Source organism: Leopardus geoffroyi, chromosome E2 (genome assembly GCF_018350155.1).
Source record: "Leopardus geoffroyi isolate Oge1 chromosome E2, O.geoffroyi_Oge1_pat1.0, whole genome shotgun sequence".
Classification (NCBI taxonomy): domain Eukaryota; kingdom Metazoa; phylum Chordata; class Mammalia; order Carnivora; family Felidae; genus Leopardus; species Leopardus geoffroyi.
In genome coordinates, this window is record NC_059335.1 from 53,944,485 (window position 1) to 53,957,305 (window position 12,821).

General features: G+C 48.1%; 1 long non-coding RNA gene across 1 annotated transcript; it reads left to right on the forward strand.

Moving 5' to 3' along the window:
* Positions 1–2,925: 2,925 nt before the first annotated feature.
* LOC123577673 lies at positions 2,926–6,361 on the forward strand. Its single transcript, XR_006702010.1, has 3 exons — positions 2,926–3,274; positions 3,371–3,507; positions 5,111–6,361. It is a non-coding gene; the product is annotated as an uncharacterized LOC123577673 (long non-coding RNA).
* The last annotated feature ends 6,460 nt before the right edge of the window (positions 6,362–12,821 follow it).

Here is a 12,821-nt window from a genome sequence, read left to right on the forward strand (position 1 = left end):
AATTATCTTCTCTACACGGATGGCACGCTCTTCTCCTGGCTTCCCCCAAGCTCGCTCTCCTAGTGTGGTCCTACGTGGTATTCTGACTACAAAATAGCTCCATTTGGACGCCCTGCCGTCATGGTGGGAACCGAATTGCTCATTTTCTACATATGGCTCTTTCCCTCTGTACCTTTCCCCGTGACCTTCACACCCAAGGGCAGGTCCAGAGTAAGGGCTTGTCCATCTGAGTGGAAGATACTCTGATCAGGCTCTACTCGAGAGAGAGAGAGAGAAAGAGAGCTCACCAGGTCAGTAGGTGTTTGTAGTTCCAAAGTGATTCTTCCCGGATCTTAACAACATCCAAAAGACCATTTTCAGCTGGAGATTTATAAAGGGCATGAGATGTACCCTTTATTGAACACTCATCATGCCAGAGATTTTATGCCACAATATCCCTTTAGAAGTAGATGTGACTCCTACTCACAGATAAGGAAAGTGAAGCTCGTGAATTTAAGCAACTTGTTTTAGGTAACGATTCTGATGAAGGGTGAAAATGAGACAGAAACTTCCCAATATCTGAGCTCCAAATCCATAGTCATTCCTTCCAAATACATAGTTACATTTCCAATCTCCCCACATATGTCCATGTCCACTGCCACCATCTTAGTGTGAACTGCCATCAAATCCCACCTGGAATTTTGGGAAGTCTCTTCCTACGTGCTCTCCCACCTCCACTCGTGCCTCCCTCCCTACTTCATGGTCCACTCTGTAGTTGTGGTGTTACTTCTAAGCAGCACCGTCCAATAGAACTTTCTGCAGTGCTGGCAATGTTCTAGATCTATTCTCTCTGATGTGGTAGCCACCGGCTACATGTGGCTACTGAGCACTTAAAATGTTCTAGTGTGACTTAGAAGCTGAATTTTAAAAATTATTTGATTCTTATTAATTTACATTTACATAACCACACATAGCTAGCGACTACTGAATTGGACAGCACAGATCTAAAATATTAAGCTGACCAAATCTCACTGCAGTTCAATACCATTCAAAACATTCCCATTTCTCTTAGGTTAAGAACCCAAACTCCTGGCAATTTACAAAGGCTCTGCCCAACTTAGATCCCAGAGGTGGTTTCCATGCGGACTGCCTTATTTCCTGCTCACACTCTGCGCACCAGGCCCTCTGGCCTCCTGCGCCATATTCCTTCCCTGCACAGCCCCGCGCACAGAGAATAGACTCGACGTGGAATTTCCTCCCCACCCACACCATCCCCCAGGCACCAGTGCCCTTCTCCTTCAGGGAAGCCTTCCCCAACCAAGAGCTTTCCGGACCTTGACTGGTCTTAAGTCACCCTGTTCGTCTCCTTCTTAGCACTCCCCACTTTGTGCATTTATATATACTTAGCCCTCTGGTGTCCTAAAGAGAGTGTCTGTTTCCTTTTGCTGTTTAACAAGGTTCCACAAACATAGTGCCTTACAACCATACGCATCTATTCTCTTACAGTTCAGGAGATCAGAGTCTTAGGGCTGCGTGAAGTCAAGGTATCGGCAGGACCACATTCCTCTCTGGAAGCTCCAGGGAAGAGTCCGTTTCCTTGCCTTTCCCAGCTTCTAGAGGCCACCTGCATTCCTTGCCTCATGGCCCCTTCTCCACCTCCTTATTCTTCTGCCTTCCCCTCTCCACATTAAGGACCCTTAACAATTATACTGGGCCCACCTGGATAATCCAAGCTATTCTCATCTCAAGATCCTTCACATCTGTTAGGTCCCTTCTGCCATGTAAAGTAACATGTTCGCAGGGTCTAGGAATAGAACATAGACACCTTTGGCGAGGGGGGCACTATTATGTCTACTACACTCCCAACTAGACTGGGAGCTCTGTGACGGCAAGGACCGCTCGCCATCGCCACGTACAGTATGTGGCACATTGGTGGAGTGTGTGTGTGTGTGTGTGTGTGTGTGTGTGTTGTGAATGAACGAACAATGTAATTCCTCTACCACAGAGAAGAAATCATCTTGCAGAAAAATCTACTAAGAGCTTGTTAAGCATTTAATTAGCCTCTATATTTTTGGAAACCACACGTGGGACTCATGTCACAACAGGTGTAAGCCATGGTGGGACTGATGATACCACCTAGTCATCCTGCTTTGTTAGGTATTATCAACATGTCTGTCTTTTTAAAATTTTTTTAAACCTTTTTTATTTATTTTTGAGAGAGAGAGAGTACGAACAGGGGAGTGGCAAAGAGAGAGGGAGACACAGAATCGGAAGCAGGCTCCAGGCTCCGAGCTGGTAGCACAGAGCCTCATGTGGGGCTCGAACCCATGAACCGTGAGATAATGACCTAAGCCGAAGTTGGACGCTTAACCGACTGAGCCACCCAGGCGCCCCTCAACATGTCTGTCTTGATAGTGGCCTGCCTTCTTTACCTGTTCCCCCAGGCTCGTTCAGCATCACCTCCTGCCCTCCATAACCCACACCTTTCATATTGACCTGACTGTCTCCTGGAATTAGAGAAGGGATGCCACTTGGACAGAAATCCAGGTAAATCAAGACAAGAGTGTTGACAAAGCCCACGCTATTTGGTTTGATTCCAGAGCATCTCTATCAGCAAGCTGCTTATGTTTTCCCTGAGATATGCATGAGGACAACAGTCTAAAAGGAAGCCACAGCTCTACAACTGTCATTGTTCAACTCATGGGTTTGTATGCATGTGACTATACACAGCCACACACACACACACACACACACACACACACACAGTTCTGTATAATCTATTTTTAAAGCATAGGACAAAAAAACCTCATGCTGACAGCTGTTGCCTCAATCACCGAATTTCAAAATATATGTTTTTTCCATAAATTGTGCAACACTTCAGAATACTTTTGGAGCTAGATGGGTATTGAGATCACCTAATCCAATTCACAAAGGTCTCCAGCCCTTCAGTGCAGATGAGGAAACCAAGGTCCAGAGCAGTGAACCGATTTGTCCCAGGCCCTCCTGGGCCTTGGCACGTAGTTTTGGGCTTTTAACAATTACACTTTCTGGAAACATTAAGACTCTGTTCCTACATTTTCTTACATCCTCCCTGTGCTGTGAATTTGGATCTGGAGTCAAACAAACCTGGACTGAAATCCTGGCCCTGCACGCCTCCAGCGTATGTGACGCCAGCCAAGTTACCATCTCTGACCACTCTTCCCTTGCGTGGAAAAGAGAGGGAGGACAACAGGGGCTTCTTCGTGTGGCTGGTGTAGGAATCCAACGGAAAAGACCTGTAAAACTACGTTCCATGGTACTTGCCACCATAGTGACCGAGTGCTCTATCTCCCCCACCCTCTTCCCTCCCTTTTGTGTCTACTTTAGGATGATGTGTTTGTTTTTCTCTCAGCAGTTTGCCAACTGATTTGACCAATACTTATCAAGCACAAGCCACGAGCCAGACATCCACCAGGGCCTGGGAGAGAAGGGTGAAGAAGACTGTCCAGGACCTCGCAGTGCTTACAGTCTAGAGATGGGCACAGACAGGTGAGCAGGTGAGGGGCTGCTGGCCGGTCAGGGTGATTTGGGGAGGCACAGAGGAGGGAGAGCCCCCCAGACTGAACAGCATGGCACACGGGGGAATGACAGAGCCTGACTGGCTGACTCTCAGGTTGTAGGGTGTGGCTGAAAGGTGAGACGGGAAAGGGGGGGAGCAGAGGTTAGTGAGGAGGATGCCAGAGGGCCAGGTGTGGAGAAGGGAGGGGTGTCCCGGGACGTCTGTTCACTTGCACACTGGGAACCAGGCTGGGCCTTGAGGATACAGCAGGGAACACGCCAGGCCAATTCCCTGCTTCCACAGCCTTACATTTTAGCAGGGGCAAAGCAAGAGGCCTGGGCTGGCACAGGGGATCTAGGGAGGTCCAAGAGGATAGGAGTCGCCAGACAATGAAGTGTGAGGCTCTGTGCTTGAGAATACATCAGGGATTTCCTGCTGAGTCCAGCCCACCAGGCCACCTCGGGGCTTTACAGGGGTTCTCGAGATCCAGCCTCACTGGGCCCTTACATCAGTGCTCACGAAGTCAGGAATGTGGGGTTTTCAATAAAAGTGCAGGCAATGGGCCCAGAGGGAGTCCGGCTCAAATGAGCTTTTATATTTTTATGTGGAATGTAATCACGTTTGGTCATGATCGAGGCTGCCCCGTTACTGCTATTAGAGCGTTTATGGTTCTAAGGGGGATACACGTCTTCGGCGATACATGCTCGCAACTAAAAGCAACAAGGGTGTGCTGAATTCTAGTGGCCGCTGCAAAATTCTCAGGAAAGGGCTCACGAGCATCGCCTTGGGGAGCTTGGATGAGAGGGCTGGTGTCCTGCACAGGCCCAAGAGTGGCCAGACCCAGCGAGGGACAACGCGGCCTGGGAGTTTTCACAATCAGCCGCCCTGGTGGAGGTTCTTTCCTTATGCTTTATCTACAATCTTCAGAAGTCCCCCAGGGGCTTCCCAGCCACCAGACCCATTTTCCATGTGTGCAAGCAGGGCCCAGAGAGGTTAGGGGCTCCCCAAGAGGCAGAGCCTGTGAGTGGATGAACTTCCTGGGGCTCCATAGCGGATCACCAGGGACAGAAATATATTCGCTCACAGTTCAAGAGGCCAGCAGTCCCCAGTCAAAGAGGAGACAGAGTTGGCTCTTCTGGAGGCTCTAAGGGAGAAATGGCCTCTTGCCTTTGTCCTCGCTTCCGGGGGCTGCCTCTGCGACCACACGGCCTCTTCTTTCCGTAATTCTGTGCCCTCTCCTTTACTTATAAAGACACCTGTTGTTGGATTTAAAGCCCACCTAAATCCAGCATGCCTCCCGGGATGCTGACTCTTTACATCTGCAAAGACTCTCTTTCCAAAACAGATCACGTTTTGAGTTTTTGTGTGGACACAGGCATTTTGAGGACACTATTCAACCCAGCACTGTAAGTGCGACACAGGAGCTGAGCCAGGTCGGAGTGCAAAACCACTCACACAGAAGACATGGGGATGTGTCACACTCATTTGCTCACAGCGACTTGGCTTTCTGGCTTCCCACTGAGTTCCCCTCCGCTTTCTTTATTCCCTTCCTTCTCCTAAGTGTAGACCAGGCCTCTGCCAAACTCTCCTTAGGCAGGAGCACAGAAAGCCCTTGAAGAATCACAGAGGACCAAAGACTCGGGAGGGCAATGCTAGGATGCAGGAAACAGGAGAAACGTGCCACTCTGGGAATGCCACTCAACACTGACTTGACCCTGCTGCTCAGAAGCTGGTGATTTGGGGTAAGTTGCTTTGCCTCTCTGAGTCTTACTTTCCCTAGCTTTAAATTGGGCATGGATTAATTACTTAATTCAGTTAACTACTTAACTAAAATAAAGGAGTTAATGGGTGAGACGGTTCTAGAGGCTTCTGGCAGAGAGTAGTTGATCAACAAAAGCTTGTTTCATCTGAATCCGCTGGCATCTCTTCGGTGACGGAGGAGGAGAGCCAGACCCCTAAAAGGAGAAAGGTTATGCCAAGCCCGTCAAGTGGGGATAAATGCAGAGCTAACTGCAGGCATACGAGGCTCACACACACATGCACCCACCGTGGTAGCTGTGACTACTCGTCTGCGGGAGTATCTACGCCGCTCTCTGTCCATTCACCTGTTGACTGCCGATACTACGGGCAGGTCCTGCCTGAGCACCTGCTGACGTCACGTCTTCCACCTTCACACCACAGGTGTGAGGTCACCATCGTCATTACCCTCATCCCACCAAGGAATAAACGCAACTTGCCACGAGTCTCCGTGAGCCGAGCGGGGGCGCTGACACTCAGAGCCGGCCTGTCTGACCACGGAGCCGGCGGCTTCACCACGCGTGGCGGCCACAGGGAGCCCCACAGGTGCCCGGGGAGCAGACGGCAGCACCACTAATTCCCCCAGGCTGGGTCAGGGCACGGGTTGGTGAAGGGGTGCCATGTGGGTGGGGCCACGGAGCAAGTGAATCATCGGGGGCTCGTGGTGTGATGGAGCCACACAAATCCAAGTTCGCGTGCTCGCCCTGCGGCTCAACCGACTCTGTGACCTCGAGGGACTGACGGTGCCTTTCCGAGCCCTTGTTTCCTCATCTGCCAATGGGGATGAAATGGCTACATCGAAAGGTTGATGCAAAAACGCAAAGCATAAATGCGGGTAAAAGCTGTAGGGACAGAAAGCGGTCTGGTACGAAGTAGTGAAGCAGAACGTGATGCGTAGGTATTCGGCCCTCAGAAATACATGCGCATGAGTATGAGGACATAAGTACCCGGATGTCCAGGGCAGCGCCAGTCGCAAAAGTCTCAAACCACCCAAATGTCCGTCTACGGTAAAACTGAAGGGCGGCCCTATATCCACATATGGAACTACTGGGGTAATGGAAACACAACAGCAGGTCTCACAAAGGATAATACTGAGCAAAACAAGCCCATAAGCACCCACCCGGTTCTACTTACATAAGGTTCAAACACAGGCAAAACGCTGGGCTCTGGGGTTAGAATCTGGGCCGCTGGTCACCCTTGGAAGGGGTAGGGGGCGATCAAGGGGTGCAAGGTTGTACCTCGAGAACTGACGGCCTTCTTTCCTGATCTGGGTGCTGTTCACCATGAAATCCATCAACCTGTACACTTAGCATCTGCGAACTTCAATACACATTTATAGTCTGGTACAAAGGGTTTCTTTGTTTTCAATCATACGGAATAGACCTGGCAAGTGGAGCATTTTCAGGAAGTGCTCGTTTTCTTTCTTTAAACGACTCCATCATGACCTGTGCAAGAAAAGCAACCTCTATCTGTAAATGATATCCTTAATGACATCAACTCAGTGGGCCACTGATAATATGGGGAAAGGGCACAGTGGGAGGGTCAGAAAGTTGGATGACCTCGCGAGGAGGGCCTATTTGTTTAATGACTCAGTGGGTTCCCTGAGCAAGATTCCTGATCCATGCCAGAGTGGGTGTTCATGAATGGCCCCATCTGTTTCATCCCTAAGCTTTGAAAAATCAAGCTGGGCTCTCAGTCAGGTCCTCCAAAGCCCTGTTGCTCTAGCCACTGCCTACTACCCAGATCCCTCTCTACCTCCTCTGTCTTCTGACCCACTAAAGTCCAGCCACACTGACCTTTTTCGCCTTCTTCGGCATCCCCGATTCTCCGCTTAAATGGCAACCCCCCAGCCTGAAGGGACATCCCCCTGAATGGTTCTTTTTCATGAAATCTGTTCTTCTGTGATATTGGAATTCTCTCAGATGTTCATTTCATTAACATTCGTTTGGCCGTTTGCTTATTTATTTTCTGTCTTCCTTACCCACCAACCTTTGTTCAACCTTGTATCTCCAGTATATGCCAGCAAACATTTTCACATAGTAGTAGGCTTTCAAAATTAACTTATCGCATAAATTGAGCCAGAAGCATCTTAGGTGTGTTAGTACAAGAGTACTAGATTTTTGTCTCACTAAAATATTTCCCTGGCAACAGTACTTTTACTCAGATAATTCCACACATCACACCATCCTCAAAATCCTAAATCAATCAATTGTTCAAAAACTAGAAGAGTTTTCGCAATACAGGGATTTCAAACTATAACGCAGGGAAGAGAAAATATAGAGATAGATAACGGAGGCCAGGTGGCACTGAGAGGGGATGGTGGGGACAGTGGCAGGCTGAAAAACCAGCCTGTGACCAAGCAAAATGCAGTAACTACGGATCAGCACCATCCACCTGCTGCCATTACGAAATGCAAAGCTTGTTGCCCAATCCCCCAGCTTTCTCGAAGAGGCCAAAAATGCACGGTTTTTTTTTTGTATGTGAACTCCGCCAATTTTTTAGTACCGGTAATAAATTTAATGTCTCCTCAAAGTGTATATAGCCAGTGTGTAGCAAACTGTTTCTGCAGGCTGCCTGCAGCTGATGCCCTCCATCCTGACCTTAATCTGCCATTTTATAAACGGGGATCGGGGCAGAGAAAGACGATGGTTCGTTACAGATCTCACAGTTAGTATGTGGCAAGATGTGGTCTGGAACCCGGGCTTATAGCTCAAAGCCATGGCCATCCCATCCACAGTGAGAAAGACCTCTGTGTGCCCATCAGCCTTCATAACATTAAATTATGTGTTGGATCATGCATACTATATTGAGAAGATCCAATGTGACTCTTCATTAGCCTTAAATGAAAGCCCATAGCCCAGTTGTGAGGACTCATCACAACAATCTTAAGCAAGGGGCGCTGGGCTGTTTTAACACTTGATGCTAATTTACAGCCAACCTTGAGTCAGAGTTGCACATGCGGTGCCCTGCGTGAAAATCCTTCCTTGTGAACACCTGAGCCTTCTCTGCTTGTACCAGCCCCTTTTTAATTCTGTCTTAGCAGCCTGGGCCTCACCCTGTTATAGAAAAAGTAATCGTAAATCTGCATGAAGTTTCTGATGATTAGTTTTGCTTGGAATCAGGCCAAAGAGCCAGACTTTTGCCAATTCCATATGTACACGAAGTTCTTTCAAGAAAGAATGCATTAATCCTTCCCACTGGGCTGGGGATGAGGAGTTTAGGGGCCCCACGGGGGAGAGTGCTCCTGACTCCAGTTGTATGCGTAAAGGGTGTGCCAGGACCACTTAGCAGGCGCCTTAATAAGTGGACTCGCTTTATCCACGGCAGCACCGAGGGGCACGGGTTATGAATTTTTTAGATGAGAAAATTGAGACTCGTTGTAAGTAACTTGTCTCGGCGCATGCAGCTAATCCAACATCAGCCGGGGTGTCACCCTGTCCCAGGACGGCAGAGGCCCTGCTGCACATACACACAGTCCACACGGAGAGTTCCTTCTGTACTGAGCGACGCCCACTACTGCCTTTAGCCAAGGAGCAGGTGATGAACAGCCACGTCGCTGGTTATCCATCTCCCTGGCTTCCTTTCTCCTTCCTCTTAAAACTTGAGGATACACGAGCCACGACGACAGCTGACGCGGAGAGAAAAGGTGAAAAAGTTAGAGACGCAAGAGGAAAACCAGCCAATGTAAAAGCGCTTACTGTACTATTTAGAAGAAAGAAGAAGAAAAAATGGCAGTATAAGAGCTCAAAACCCCAGGTACAGAGCAGACTTTTAATGCATTTAATTACTCAGTGCTCAGTCCTGGCAATGAAGAGTTGGTTTTTGATAGGTTGTAATGACCATGGTAATTTGAAGATGGTAAGAAAGCAGAATGCTGAGGTCAGAGGGTCAGAAGATTGGGTTTCAGGCAATCAGCACTCCTCCCTCTTCCTGCCTCTCACTGGACGTGTGTCACTGAGTAAGTTAACTGGTCCCTCTCTCTCGGTCTCAGCTTCTGGGCCCACGACAAGGAGAGCACTGCCTCGTAACAGACAAAATTCCCAGTCCAGCCTCAAGCAGGAAAGTAGAAGCCATCAAAAGAGAACTTCCACACGCTTTAAGTCAACCCCGACACCTGCATCTGCTGCCATGTGCCCCGCTTCCTCCTGCGAGCTTGGCTCAGAACCACTTCCGCCCGCTTCCGGAGACGCCCTGGAATGGGAGTGAGACCTGGAATACAAGATTGTGTTGAAGGGTGGATTTGACCATGGCAAGAGGGAGAGAGCTCGCCATTCTAAGCTTAGACAGCCTGGATTTCAGGGCATCTGAGTCCCTGACAGCTGGGGGGCCTCGAGAGCAGGAATCTCTTAGAGAAGGGATCTCTTACAGAAGGGAACACGTTTGCAGCAACGTGTTCATGTTGGAATCTTAAGCAGCGGAGGGGCAACACCTCAGGTCCTGGTTTGGAAGCATCCCCCTTGTCTGGAAGTCCTTTCAGGTGACAATAAAGAATTTAAAATATAGAGTCAGACAGTAAGAACTTTAGACTTGATTCTGAGTTACACTACCAGGGGAAGGCAGGGTGCGTGGACACACATGCGGGTGGGAAGGTAGATGTAAAGCCTGTGGAAATTCTCTCTGGCGGGCTTCTGCTTTATTACTCAACCCTAGAATGAGAAATTAATCTGTAAGCAGGAGATAGGATGGCAGAGAAGGGAGGGGATGGTTTTAGAGCACGAAGTGGTTCCTCTTTCCAAGCTATCGTGTCCCCACCAGATGAAGGACAGAGAAGCGACCGTCTCTGAGCAGGTGTATATTCCACAATATAAACCAGTATTTGGAGGATTACATAGATTAACGCTATTGTTAATTGTTAGTGAGAATTAAGTTGCTCTCAACCTCAACCAGGGTCTACTCTGGACTATTCTCCTCCCCAGGAGAGACCTGGCAATATCTGGAAACGTTTTTGGTTGTCACAGCCGCTAGGGAGGGAGCAACTGTTGCTACTGCTATCTGGCGAATTGGACCTGGGATGCTGCTAAGCATCTGCAACACGCAGGACAGCCCCACAATAAAGAACAATCCAGCTCCAAACGTCAGGACTTTTCGGGTTGGAAAATCCTGGATAAAGTAAGATTTGACGATTTGACTTCTACAAAACCCTGTTACCCTCCCCAAACAGCCTGGGCTTGTGGTCAACTAAAAATCCTCCAATGGCCCCTCTCTCCAACTGTGTTCCCCACACCCCTTAGAAAATTAACTTCTCGGGACCTCAATATGTGAACTCACATTTCATCTGACTAAGGTTAGCCTCTTGATTCCTATTCTGTAGCGTTAAACAACCAACATTTGGAAACATTTGGGTACAACGGTTGCCAGACAGAGGTTTGTGGTTGAATCAGGATAACAGCAGTCAATTTCCAACTGAGAGGAGCCCTAAAAAAAGAAGCTAGTAGAAACCTGAATATTCAAGGGTGTGTTACGAGTTTAAATGAACTGTGAGCTAAAATAAACTAGCTTGATCACCCAACACAAATGGCAACTGTGGGCTGAATATGGTTTAGGTATACTGCAACTGTAGGTAAATACTCTGAATGCTAATGGCTTTATAATAGTCTTATTAATTCACCCTTCGTAGTTAATGTTTAAGATAAACTCTGTGTCTTTAGAGTAATTTATGCATTCCACTTTTAGAGAATTCCAACTGAATGAATATGAACATAATCATTTTACACAAATGTTCTCTGAGGAGGGAGCAGGAAGTATGAGCCGGGGCAGAGACTCCCCACTGCTTTATTCATAATGGATCAGCCGATTCATTCCTTATTAATTTAATGGAGTACAAGTAAGCAGCGTAACAGCTTGAGTTTAGGAGTGTTTCACAAATGGGGCTTTTTGTCTGTAATCGCTTAATCCTGCCGGCTAGGCCTCATAAATTGAATAAAAGAGGGAACTGGGTTTTAATTAAGTCCAAGGAATGAGGCTGCGTCAAAGACACAACCATCCCTGACAAACACAGGGGTGAAGTGTGTTTGGTTAATATCCCATGCTAACAGCATCCTGGCCCAGCGCGCCCCTGACTGGAACCTTTTGATGTCGGGCTGGAGGGAAATCCTGTTCTCCGGATTGGCTTGCGTCTCCAAGGGCAGTGAGAAAAGAGCAGATGACTGAGCTCTTGCCGGCCCAGATCTCCCCAGTCAAGCTAGTGTTCCAGCAAAAAAAAGGCATCACTGGCCCCTCATTTTGCGTCTGTCCACATCTGGCTGAGAAAGAGAGACTGTTGACCAGGAGCTCAGTCCATGGAAAAAGTAAGGAATTCTTTTCCAAAAACTACTATGTCCTAGGGGAAACAAACTGGGGCTTCAGGTCAGACTGACATGCCTTCAAATTCCACCTGCACAGTAAAATAGCTATGGGACCTTGAACAGGATGGAAATAATGCTTTGCTGGGTTATTATAAAGACTAAATAAATTTCTGTGGTCAGGCACTTTGCAAAGTGAGTGACTCTTTGAGGACGTTCAATAAAGGGCCGTTGGCATCACGATTATCACCTCCTACTAAAATGGAAATGCCCTTTTAGGAAAAGGGTAATAATAAACTCAAACAGAAAACTCTTTCTCCATGTTTCCCTATCCACAGGCCCAAGCCCCGCTTGCCAAAGCCTTTGGCAGATTACTCTGCATTTCCCTTAATCACCACTCAGGACCCCTTGTGGGAGATCTTCATGGAATGTGGGGCAGACAGGAAAAATGGCCCCCAGAGATGTCTGCATACTAATCCCTAGAACATGTGAGTTGTGTCACCTTCGGATGTGATTGGGTTAAGAATCTTGAGATCAGGAGATTATCCTGGATGGTCTAAGACAGCCCAGTGTCAACACCTGGGACCTTATAAACGAAGAGGGGAGACAGGAGGTTCAGAGTCAAAGATGTGAAGATGAGGCGCTGCTGGCTTTGGAGAGGGAGGATGAGGCCAGGAGCCAAGGAATTCGGGTGACTTCTAAGAGCTAGAAGAAAGGAAACAGATTCCCACCCGCCCCAGCCCCGGAGGCTCCAGAAAGCGTGCAGCACAGCCAACACATTGATTTTAGTGCAGTGAGACCCGTATCAGACTTCTGACCCCTGAAACTGTAAGATAATGTGTGTGCGTAGTTTTATATTTTTTTATTTTTTTTAACTTTTATTTATTTTCCAGAGACAGAGAGACAGAGCACAAGCGTGGGAGAGGCAGAGAGAAGGAGGCACACAATCCGAAGCAGGCTCCAGACTCTGAGCTGTCAGCACAGAGCCCGATGCGGGGCTCAAACCCATCAACTGTGAGATCATGACCTGAGCCGAAGTTGGATGATGCTTAACCGACTGAGCTACCCAAGTGCCCCATGCGTGCACACTTTTAAGCCAGCAAGTCTGGCTTATTTGTTATAGCAACGAGTAGAAACTAACCAAGTGCCCAAGGCAGACGATGCAAATCCCCTGCAAGTATCTGTCTTCTGTTTCTTTTTTTTTTTTTTAATGTTTATTTATTTTT